We start from the raw sequence: 12,655 nt of genomic DNA, 5'->3' as shown, positions 1-12,655 counted from the left end.
AAACCTAATTTTGACTTTACCTCGACCAACAATGTGTAAATGTGAATCATCACCCAAGTTCACCTTACCTCCATTAAATTCTTCATATTCAGAAAACCAATCTCTATTGGTAGTCATATGAAAAGATACACTTGAGTCAATTAACCAAGAATCATTACCTGCATGAGTCGCCAAAGTTGCAATAAATGCATCACCATCTTCCTTCTTAGACTTAGAATTAGAATCAATCTTCTTCTTCTACTTCTTCTTTTCTTGTTTGCAATCCTTACAGATGTGACCTGGTTTACGGCAATCCCAACAAATGACTTTGGACTTTCCAGGAGATTTTGATCTCCCTCTCGATTTGGACTTATTGCGCTTCTCATTCTTCTTTCCTTTCTCCTTAGGTCTTCCATGAATAGTTAGGGATTCATTTCAACTAAGGGATACCTTCCTTTGCATCATTTCACCAAGCAGGGAACCCACCACATCTTCAGACTTCAAAACAATAGAAGTACTACCAATAGCCATAACAAGAGAATCTCATGAATCGGGCAAATAACAAAGCAAGATATGACATTTCTCCTCTTCATTCATCTTAACACTAACAGATACTAATTGAACCACCAACATATTGAATGCTTCCAGGTGGTTTGTAATTCATCCACCCTCTTCCATCTTCAAGGAATACAATTTCTTCCTCAAGAAAATCTGAATTAATAAAGATTTCGCTTGATACATTTCACCAAGCTTATTCCATAGCTTCTTTGCAGTATTTTCTTCATGGATAATGATCTGAACTGATTCTACCAGGCATAGTCTAATTAGACCCTTGGCTTTTCAGTCCATAACATCATACTGAGTTGCCGCAGTAAGATCCGAGGGCCTTTAGATATTCGCATCAATAGCATCCCATAGATCTCGATCTATTAGCAAATCTTCCATCTTCAACTTCCACATCTCAAAATTTGTTCCATTAAATTTATCCACTTCTATTTTCCTTGACGAACTTACCATCTAAAAATTCCTGCAACAAGATCAAAAAGTGTCTTCTGCACAAGCTCCCACTCAAATCTAGATTAGTTCAAAAAATCCAACAACCCACAACTGAAACCAAAGGTGATCAAGCTCTGATACCCCTTGTAAGGAAGTTAAGTAGTGTAAAAACTTCCTAAACTTTTATAGATCATCACAACAATTACAAAAAATAGAAATAGATATAATAACATTCAAACCATAACACAATGATTTACATGGGGAAAACCCTTTCAGGAGAAAAACCCCACACTCCAAAAGCTGCCCAATGTATTTTTCAACAATCAAAAACAAATTACAATATACTTGTAGAGAAATCTCTTTGCAGGAGTACCACTAATCAGATATTCAAAGGTAACTCAATATCCATAAGACTCTTACACACAACCTCTATCTCACACACCTCACATATAGGAGATACAATACAAGAACCATCAAACAGTATTACAAAACCATGGGCTAAAACCACCCAATAAGGTGTATCCAACCTTATCTCCCTTCTAGATGACCTATGACGTGTTAAAACACGCCTCAACATGCATCCCTCTTTTTTACAACTCATTTATGTGTCTGATAGAAATTATATTTCCTATTTCAGGAGTACAGACTTCTGGAGGCCATAACTTGATAACTGTGTGTCCTATTGATGAACCGTTTAAAGTGTCGAAAAGCTCGCGAAGTGATCTATTGCCTCATAAACTGTTACATCATTTACACCCACTTTTCAGGGCATTTCAAGGCCTCTAAATTCCTCAAAATCAAATTTAACCTTTCATTGGACCCCTCCAAAATGGAAAATTTAATATCTTCAAAACTAGTTGTGATCTTGCGACGTAACTTTACCGGAATGCTTATCTAGCCAACCAGAAGCTTTGGGGAGAATTTCGCACCATTTTGTTGTAATGTCCCCGATTTTGGCCTGGAATTGTTTGTGTTTGATTTTTTGGAGAAATAAGGGAAAACAATTTAATTTAATATTATATAAGTTGTCTCATTATATTCATTTAAAAAACATACGTGAGATGACTTTATATTTTATTAAATTAATAAAGTGACTTAAGTATAAAATAAAAATAATTAGTCACTTAAGAAATAATACTAAAATATTATTTTATAAAAAGGAGAAGCTTCTAGAAGTTAACTGGATATTGGTGAATGGACTGAATTGGCATAAGGAGTGTATAAGGCGTCTTGATATTGCTTGCTTTTTCACTTCTACACCTAGGCGATATTTCTAGGTTCTTCTTGGTACTATTTGCAATAAGTTTCAATTATGTATGTATAAATCAATGATGTGTCATTTGTACTTAGACTTTTGAAAATTATCATTGTTAGCTAAGAGTATTTATCTCTTATCTAGACATTGTAATGAGTCTATCACCTTCAATTAAGGGAGATATAAGGTTGCTTTATTCTATATGTTGTTTCATGATTGCATGCCAACTATTTGCCATAATTTCAGTCTGTTGTATGTCACATATTTCTGCACACTAATTTATGTTATTGCATCAAACATTAAAAATTATAGTTGCATTATCATCTTATATCGCTATTCTATTGTTGCAAGTCACCCATGTTGATAAAACAAAGACTCATGTTGTCAAAACAAGTCTAAAGTTTTTTGTCTCAATCATATGCCAAGTGTTTGACGAAATATCTAGACCAAAATATCAGAATTGGCAAGGGATATTACATTTGTACCCAAATGAAAACTTACTATAAATAGCAACCTTATGTGAATGCAAGGTTGAGACACCATTTTCCCAACAATGATGAGGAAAATGAAAGTTAGGGTATATGGCAACTTTTCATTTAATGCATATGACACTTTTTGTTGCAACTGAAAAAAGTGTTGCCACGAGCAAATGGATTTGAGTATTCAAAAACTGAGGTTTTTGGAGAGGAGCATCAAATTACCTCGCAGGTTCAGATGACTCATTCATATGTGTCATAGATTTCGAGAAACACTTCATCAAGTTTTGACAATTTTCACACTTTGTGCACTTGAGAGAATGTGTGGCTAGGGTATGGCTTGGAACAATCGGGCGACTTGGCAAGTGAAATATGGGCATACCTAGCATAAAATTGGCCTCCTAGATGCACTCACGATGACAATTTATGCTCATGACGAGCAAAACAAAAGTTAGGGTATATTGAAATCTTTCATTGAATGCATATGACACTTTTTGTTGCAACTGGAAAAGTGTCGCCATGAGAAAATGGATTTGAGTATTCAAAAAGTGAGAGAGGTTTTGGGAGAGGGGCATCACATGACCCTCTAGGTTTAGATGACCTATTTGTATGTGCCATAGATTTTGAGAAACACATCATCAAAGTTTGACATTTTTTTCCAATTAAGGCACTTAAGAGAATGTGTCGCTAGAGTATGGATCAAAATGGTTAGATGAATTGGCAAGTGAAATAGGGGAATTCCTAGCATAAACCTAGCCTCCCAAATTCACTCACATTGATAGTTTATGCCCATGACAAGTAGAACAAAAGTTAGGGTATATTGCAACTTTTCATTGAATGCATATGACGCTTTTTGTTGCAACTAAAATAGTGTCGTCATGAGCAAATGGATGAGTATTAAAAAACTGAGAGAGGTTTTTGGAGAGGGGTGTCACATGATCCCATAGGTTCAAACAAGCCATTTTTATGTGCCATAGCTTTCAAGAAAAGTGTCATCAAAATTTGACATTTTTTGTCAGTTAGGGCACTTAAAAGATTGTGTCTACACAACTTGGCCCAAAACATTCTAACAACTTGGCAAGTGAAATGGGGGCATGCCCAACATAAACATGACCACTTGGATGCATTGGCACTAATGAATTTTTTCTAGGATGAACAAACTAAAGTTAAGTTATATTATGATTTGTAGGCCTATTTATCAGATGGATGAAGTTATGGCAAAAAAGTGGCATATCATGCAACATTACTACAATAATGCATTTTTAGATTTTATTACAAAAATCACACCTCAATTGTAGCACTAAGTATCTTAATCATTGGAAAATAAAACTATATTGAACATAAGTATCTTATAAAGACATTTGGTAAATTACAATGCCTTGAGTATTTCATTTGTACAAATATACAAGTCATATGTACATATATCCAAATAAGCTTGATATTATAAAACAAAATTGTATTTACATTCAATTCAATGAACCCTCTAGATCCACTCTACTCTTATCTTGTTAAGAATTGCTTCGTGGTAAAACTCATAACCCTTCCATAGGTTCATGTTAAGTGCTATACCCCCATATTTGGTCAAATGAACATTTGATGCCACCACAAGGTTGGAATAATGAAGAATCTTTCTATGTATCTCAAAGTCCTCAAAGAACCACAAGTTAGACTTCTTCACTTTGCACCTCCTAAGCCATGTACCAATAACCACCACTAATCCTGTAGGGTATTCAATGTTTTCTCCATCTACCATAGGGCCATCCAATTACTTTTTTTCTCCACACAATGACATAGATAATAATATATTCCTTCTTCATTGGATTTAGCCGCAATCACTACAAAAACATGCCTTGGAATGATATGTGCAATCATGTACATGAATTTCGTGAGAAGATAAGATATAAAATTGGACATGATTAAAAATGTATGTAGATAATTTACCTAGTTGCACTAGATCCGACACACGGTCAAAGTCAATTGATGCTTCCATCTATGTGAGTTTCAATGCTATTGGGAGTCAATATGTCTCAAGTGGGCTAAAAGTTCTCATACACCATTTGTCGACCTACTCCTTTGACTCACACTCATTCCATGATTCATCTGCACATGATAAACAAAAGCACACTATATATCATGTATGTATAGTCCATGAACTTGCATTAGATATTCTAAATGAGTGTATCTCACTCAATCCAATCAATGTACAATAATCATCATATTTTGCAATGTTAGTGTAAAGCGGAAAATCGCGATCGAACCCTAGTTGCTCTCCCCTCTTCCAACTCCAAGGAGAGAGAAGGGAGAGTCACTAGGGTTGATGGTTTTCACTTAGGGGAGAGACTTTACATTCAAAAGAGGGGTTGAAACCCACAAGATCCAATCCCACACAATGCAAGATTGGATGCTAAATGTGTTTCAAGGGTTAAAAAAGCAAGGCTACCCTCTTTTGTAAAGAATGTGCATAGAAGAATTAAGCTAGGAATGCATAGAAAGTGATAAAGATTCGCTTATAAACTGAGATAGGGATATAGGATGAAGCTACGGACCTGGAATTAGCAGTAAAATGTCGATACGGCGCTGTCCTGCAAATTTGAGCAAAAGTTGTCGGGACGATGGCGCCCGGCGCCACGGTCCTCCAAAAAATCCGCGAAACGAAGGGGGATCTGTTCGTCTCTGCACAAGGATTCCAGATCTTCAATTTCAGCCGCGTACCTGCAACCTACACACAGAAAAGCAAAGATGATTGAGGGGTTAGGGATTAGGGGTTTGCCTTTAGGTCAAACCCCAGTTTTGGAATTAACCAAGAAATGAGCAAGTGCTGTAAATGTAAATATCTGTAATGTAAAACAAGTACTAATACCTTGTTGTAAGGATGTTTGTATCCTTATGTGCGAAGGTATAGATGTTGTATGTTGTATGTTGTAGTAGTATGTAGTAAGTGATCTCCTCTTCAATGGTTGAATCCTTGTCTTGAATGCAACACTTAGCCTTGAATGGAGACTTAGAATGATCAATTGCTTGAAAGAATGCTTGAATGCTTGAATGCTTGAGTATAGTTTCCACGCTTGTACACATATGTCCTTCTTACCCAAATGGGAGAGGCAAATGTAGTTTATATACTTGTCATTTAGGGCTGATAGACTGATTTTCCCGACCTTAGGCCGACCAGGAAAGATAATTTTCCAATTTGCAAACGTAAAGACCTGAAGTCCAAAAGAGACCGAGCCCAAAATAGGACCCAAGGACCAAGGCGCTGGGCGCCATGGTCCTGGGGGACCAGGGCGCTGGGCGCCTTGGTCCTGAAGGACCAGGGCGCTGGGTGCTCTGGTCCCACCTCCCAGGACAGCAGGGTGCAAAGGAGGTTCAGGCCAGGGTGCAAGAAAATGCAGTTTTCAGTGTCATAGTCAGGTTTCGGGGTCTCCATTCAGGTTGCGTGTTGCGTCGCCATCGTGAAGACCGAAATGCAGTTGAAATTGCAAGTGTCGCAATTTTAGGACGCTACATTTAGCCCCCACTTTAGCGGGAGTATGTATGCTCATACTTCCGGTAAAGTACAAGGAAACAATATTGAAAGACTTTCACCACGTCAAGGAGGCAAGATACACCAAGCCCCTAGTGGACTAAGGATCTTACGACTTTGATTGACAAAGTAAAAGGGAAGATCACGAGGGAGAACCATGACTGTCAGTAGTAAGGTTCCCTCACTATGAGTCATGCAAGAAAGATATCAAAAATTTTCAAGGCAAATCTAAATTTGTCAAGAAATTTTCAAGTATCTTGAAAAGATATGGACGGGATGTATGCCCCCCTACGTTAAAGCGATCGCACATGCCTCACCGGGGGTGATTGCTTTAAGGTAGTGATACATATAAGAAAATGAAAAAGGGAAAGGAGCACGTTATCGCAAGGATTTAGCCCCCAAGTGTGAGATAAACCCAAGGATAATAGATACAAAACACAAAGCACGAGGTGACTTCGCTTTCCTCGGGGTCAGTATGCTGTATGATAATTCATGTGTATCATATGTATATATGCATAATTGTTCTTCATTCCCCAATCAAGGAAGGTCACCTAGAAGAAGGGAACACATGTGTCTTTTGAGTCAACATGAGAGAGATCGAGAGATCTCAATGCTTTGCATCGTCCTCAAGTAGACAACACTAAGGACAACAAATAGAAGAATGAGAGTAACGTATAGAAGAAGTAACACAAGAGAGGAGGAGAGAATCTGCTATGCTAATGTAACTAGTCTAGCACGTCATCTATCCCCCGATCTTGCTGATCAATGTTTCGGGAAGGTAGGGAACACGCTAGAGGAGGAACATCCAACACAGCAGATGGAGCTATCACAAGATCCAAACAAGGGCTATGTTCATATCCCAAGCCGCGGTGTTCTTGTCTAGGAGCTAGGATAAGTGCTTTAGAAAATTCATTAGATAAATGGTTATCAATATCAACAAGTTCATATTCACTATCAGAATGAACAAGAGAAACATTTGCATCATGAATAACATTTTCATCTATATCATCATCAAGATTTATAAAAATAGGGTCTTTAATTCGCACAGGATCAAGACCATCATGCATTTTATGTTTAGGAGATTTTGGAGAAAATGGAATAATGCTTGTTGAAGGTGTTTTTGGAGATTGCAAAGTTTGAGAAGAAGCTGCTTGAGCCCTAAGACGACGCTTTCATCGGCGTTCACGTGCAGAACGATTTCGTCTAGTCTTAGTAGGAAGTTGAGAAGATTGAGGAGGAGGAATGTTCTCATCCTTAGCACTTGGGTGTTTAGGTTGAGGTCTCTTAGGCTGGATAATAGGAGAAGAAGAAGGTCTCTTCTCTCTATAGAAGGAAGGAGGAGGAACTGCTCCATATAAAGGAGGAATTTTTGGTTTAGGAAGGAGACCAAGTCCATCATGACGAGGAGGGATAGGTCTACTTTTAGGAAGTTTATTAGATATAGACATAGTCACATCCATAGGAACGGGTTGGGAATCTTCTTGAGGAAAGACATTAGTTTTATCTTTCAAAGGAAGAACTTCCTTCTCAAGAACGATAGGAATATCAATTTTAGGTGTTCTAGGTTCACTTAGAGATAGGATCATATCTTTTTTCCACTTTTGATAAGATTTGAAAAGATGATCACTTCGCGGAGGAAGAGATTGGAATTGTTTAGGCCAAAAGTAATCAAGAGGAACGCTAGAAGTTCTTTCAGTTGGTTTAAAGAGACTATGATTGACAGTAACAACTTCACCATTATGGGGAAATTTCAAACACTTGTGAATAGGAGAAGCAATAGCTTTCATGGAAGATAGCCAAGGATAGCCAAGCTTCACACGAAATTGTTCGGAAGATGGAATAATAGCAAAGTTCACATCAAGGGATTTGTTATGGACCTCAATAGGCAATGTAATAGAACCAATTGCAGGAGAAGAAAATGCATCAAATAATTTCACAATCACATCTGTTTTGTCATAAATCACTTGATTCAATTGCAAAGTAAAAAGAAATTCTTCAGTAATAACATTAATCATGCACGAAGGATCAATAAGCACTCCACGGCAAGGTGTATTCTTGACTTTTGCAACTATGTATAAAGGACCATCAGGTGCCCTAATGGTTTCACTGGAATCAAATGTGATGGAAGGTTCTTTAGGGTTTTCTTGTTGCTCTACAAAGTTAATCACATTCGGAGTCATAGACACAAGACCATCAGATGAGAGAGAGAGGAATCAGTAGCCTCAATTGCATTAGAGGTATGAGAAGGTAATGGATCAGTGAAAATCTGAAGATTTTGATTAGGAGGAGCTACAGATGTATTGCCTTTATCATTCACTCCAGAAACAGAGATAGTATTATTATCAATCAAATCTTGAATTTTACCCTTTAAGGAAAAACATTTTTCAGTATCATGCCCAGGCTGACGATGAAATTGACAAAAAGATTTGTTATCAAAATAAGGTGAAGTAATCTTTGCAGGATCAATTTGTCTTATAGGAGGAAGAGTAAGCACATTTTGTTCCAATAACTTATTCATAATACTATGCAATGATTCATTCAAAGGAGTATACTTTCTTTCTTTCTTGAAAAATTTAGAAATAGGAGGCACACCTGATGCTGCATTCACATTGTTGTTGATGATGTTTTCATTGAATTTGATGGAATCTCTATTCGGTTTAAACTTTCCAAATGGTTGTTGACAGCTATCACCCTTATCACTTGGAGCCATAGGATGTGATTGTTCCATTTGACTCACAGTCAGTTGATAATTGTGAAGAGTTGCACACAACTGTTGGAAAGAAGTAAACTCAGAAAACAGAAGTTTGTCTCGAATATCTTTTTGTAAATTAGAAATAAAGATTCTTTGAATATCATTGTCAGGCACTGGAAAAGAAATTTGAGCATACAAATGCTTATATCTACCAATGAAATCAGTCACTTTTTCTTTAACACCTTGTTTACAATGCATTAAATCAATCAAAGTAACTTTAGGACTTATATTGTTTTGAAATTGTTGAATGAAAGCATTTGCAAGTTGTTCGAAAGAAGTAATAGAATAGGAAGGCAACGAGCAATACCATTGTAGGGCTTTGTCTCTTAATGTTCTAGTAAACAGTTTTGCAAGCAACCTTTGGTCATAAGCAAAATCAGTACATATTGTTTGAAAAGTCTTAACATGTGTTAGAGGATCACCTTTACCATTATAAAGCTCCAAATGTGGAATTTCAACATGTTTAGGGGGAATAGCTCGAACAATGTCCAGAGAAAGTGGGCTCGCAACATCAAATGTGGGCACACTAAACTTAGATTGATTCATAGAGGCAATTTGTCACTATAAAGAAGAGACAGTTTGTGCAAGATTGTTAATGGTCGCTTCAGTCGAAGAATTTATATTAGACGTGTTGGATTGTGATGGAGGTGTTATGTTATTGAAAGAAGGTAAAGGGTAAGGTGGTGGGACTCTATGATAATTAGTCATAGGAGATGATTGGACAGGAGGAACACTACAAGGAGGAATGGAATGGTTAAACGAATTGCCCCCTTGCGTCATGTTCATTTGTGGAGATATAATAGGGACACTCATTGAAGGAATGAATGAAGAAGTCGGATTGAATGAAGGAAGAGGGTTAATTGAAGAGGAAGGATTGCCCCCATGACTGGTGATCACGGGAGGAATGTCTTGTGTAGAAGTAGTCATTATGTTTGATGTAAAGGTAGGTATGCTAGCAATAGAAGTCATCAAAGGAATAGAATGATTGACTTGAGTAGGAGGTTGTGTATAACCCAAATTTTTAGCACAACTCTTCATAGGCATCACATTCGAATCCACAATGTGTGCAATACCACACAAAATATCAATTCCATTCTTATCACTTTGAAGCATACGTTTTAGACCCTCAATTAAAGGAAGAGCTTGACTATCAGGGTATTCTTGAGACATCCATTGTCGAAAATCGTCAAATTGGTTATCCAATTTCAAAAGTTGTTCTACAGAAACCTCATGGAGAGCTTCTTCATCATTAGGAGGATTAGAGGAATTACCCATGTCCTTGTTAAAAAGGCTATTCAAATTAGGTTCCATCTCCTCAGTAGTTAAACCTCGGAAAGACTTAATTCTACGGCTTCGTCTAACGGGAATAGTGTAAGTAGGGCTTATTGTTTGTAAAACTCATGCACTAGAGAGAGAGAGAAAGTTTTGAATTTAGAGGTAGCAATTTTCAGTAAAATCAGCCAATCTTCTAGATTTAAGCTGTTAAATGCAATCACGACAGTCTTCCGAAATTTCGGAAAAAATGTCCGGGACCGTGGCGCTCGGAGTGCAACACGGTCCCTGCAATTTTTTTTGAAATTTGCAGGGATGAAAGGTATGATGATTTTAGAGCTAATCTGAAAAAATTGAGTGGTTTTATGATCTGTAGATAGGCCAAATTAAAGTTGCAATCTCGAAATTGAACCCTACCAAGATTGTCGAAAAATGCAAAAATTTGAATTTTGAAAAAGAGAGGGAAACTAAAATTTTGAATGTTATGATTTTAGAGGGAATGTCAAGAGCAATGCAAATTTTGAAATTTAAAAATTGACTTAATTTCACGCAAAATTCAATTTTGAAAGTGGAAATTAAAGTTGTTGTAATTAAGCACTTAATTTCAAAAGTCACAAATTGCAAGAATTTGAATAAAGCACTGAAATTTCGAATGAATGATAACACACTTTTCAGATTTAGGACAGTAAGAACACAATTTTGACACAAAATTTCAATTTCGATGATTTTTGAATGTTTAGAAGCCTTAATCCAAGCAATCCCTAGACCAACTTTGACTGTAAATTTGAAAGTGTTAGATTTGGTAAAATCAGCCAAAATTCTGGATTTTAGCAGGAAAATACAGTAAGATCTTGCTCCCGAAATTTCGGAAAAAATGTCGGGGACGATGGCGCTCGGAGTGCACACGGTCCTTGCAAATTTTTTCCAAATTTTCAGGGATGAAAGATATTGTGATTTTATTGCGGAATCCAAAGTTACAGCTGATTTGGAAATGTTTTGATTAGTGAAATTATCAGTCAAAGGTTGAATCAAGAGGGTTTCAAAAATTAGGGTTTTGACACTTAACCACTTAATTTTCAAAATTAAAGCATAGATATGAATTGATAATTTGTAATAGAAGGGCAGATCTGAAACAAGCATTAATAATTAAACATTTCACAAGTTTAATTACTTAAAAAGAAAATTTAGGGTTTTTATGCAATTAACCTCTAAAATTTTGCAAAAGATCAAACATGGAAATGTAATCAAGGAATCCAATTTTCAGATCTAACTATGAATAATCAGAAAGGATGTTCACGTCGGGTTCACCAAAATGTAAAGCGGAAAATCGCGATCGAACCCTAGTTGCTCTCCCCTCTTCCAACTCCAAGGAGAGAGAAGGGAGAGTCACTAGGGTTGATGGTTTTCACTTAGGGGAGAGACTTTACATTCAAAAGAGGGGTTGAAACCCAGAAGATCCAATCCCACACAATGCAAGATTGGATGCTAAATGTGTTTCAAGGGTTAAGAAAGCAAGGCTACCCTCTTTTGTAAAGAATGTGCATAGAAGAATTAAGCTAGGAATGCATAGAAAGTGATAAAGATTTGCTTATAAACTGAGATAGGGATATAGGATGAAGCTGCGGACCTGGAATTAGCAGTAAAATGTCGATACGGCGCTGTCCTGCAAATTTGAGCAAAAGTTGTCAAGACGATGGCGCCCGGCGCCACGGTCCTCCGAAAAATCCGCGAAATGAAGGGGGATCTGTTCGTCTCTGCACAAGGATTCCAGATCTTCAATTTCAGCTGCGTACCTGCAACCTACACACAGAAAAGAGAAGACGATTGGGGGGTTAGGGATTAGGGGTTTGCCTTTAGGTCAAACCCCGGTTTTGGAATTAACCAAGAAATGAGCAAGTGCTGTAAATGTAAATGTCTGTAATGTAAAACAAGTACTAATACCTTGTTGTAAGGATGTTTGTATCCTTATGTGCGAAGGTATAGATGTTGTATGTTGTATGTTGTAGTAGTATGTAGTAAGTGATCTCCTCTTCAATGGTTGAATCCTTGTCTTGAATGCAACACTTAGCCTTGAATGGAGACTTAGAATGATCAATTGCTTGAAAGAATGCTTGAATGCTTGAATGCTTGAGTATAGTTTCCACGCTTGTACACATATGTCCTTCTTACCCAAATGGGAGAGGCAAATGTAGTTTATATTCTTGTCATTTAGGGCTGATAGACTGATTTTCCCGACCTTAGGCCGACCAGGAAAGATAATTTTCCAATTTGCAAACGTAAAGACCTGAAGTCCAAAAGAGACCGGGCCCAAAATAGGACCCAGGGACCAGGGCGCTGGGCGCCATGGTCCTGGGGGACCAGGGCGCTGGGCGCTCTGGTCCCACCTCCCGGGACAGCAGGGTGCA

This window comes from Cryptomeria japonica, chromosome 6, assembly GCF_030272615.1.
Source record: "Cryptomeria japonica chromosome 6, Sugi_1.0, whole genome shotgun sequence".
NCBI classification, from domain to species: Eukaryota; Viridiplantae; Streptophyta; class Pinopsida; order Cupressales; family Cupressaceae; genus Cryptomeria; species Cryptomeria japonica.
The sequence above is the reverse complement of the archived record's forward strand: the minus strand, read 5'-3'. Positions refer to the sequence as shown.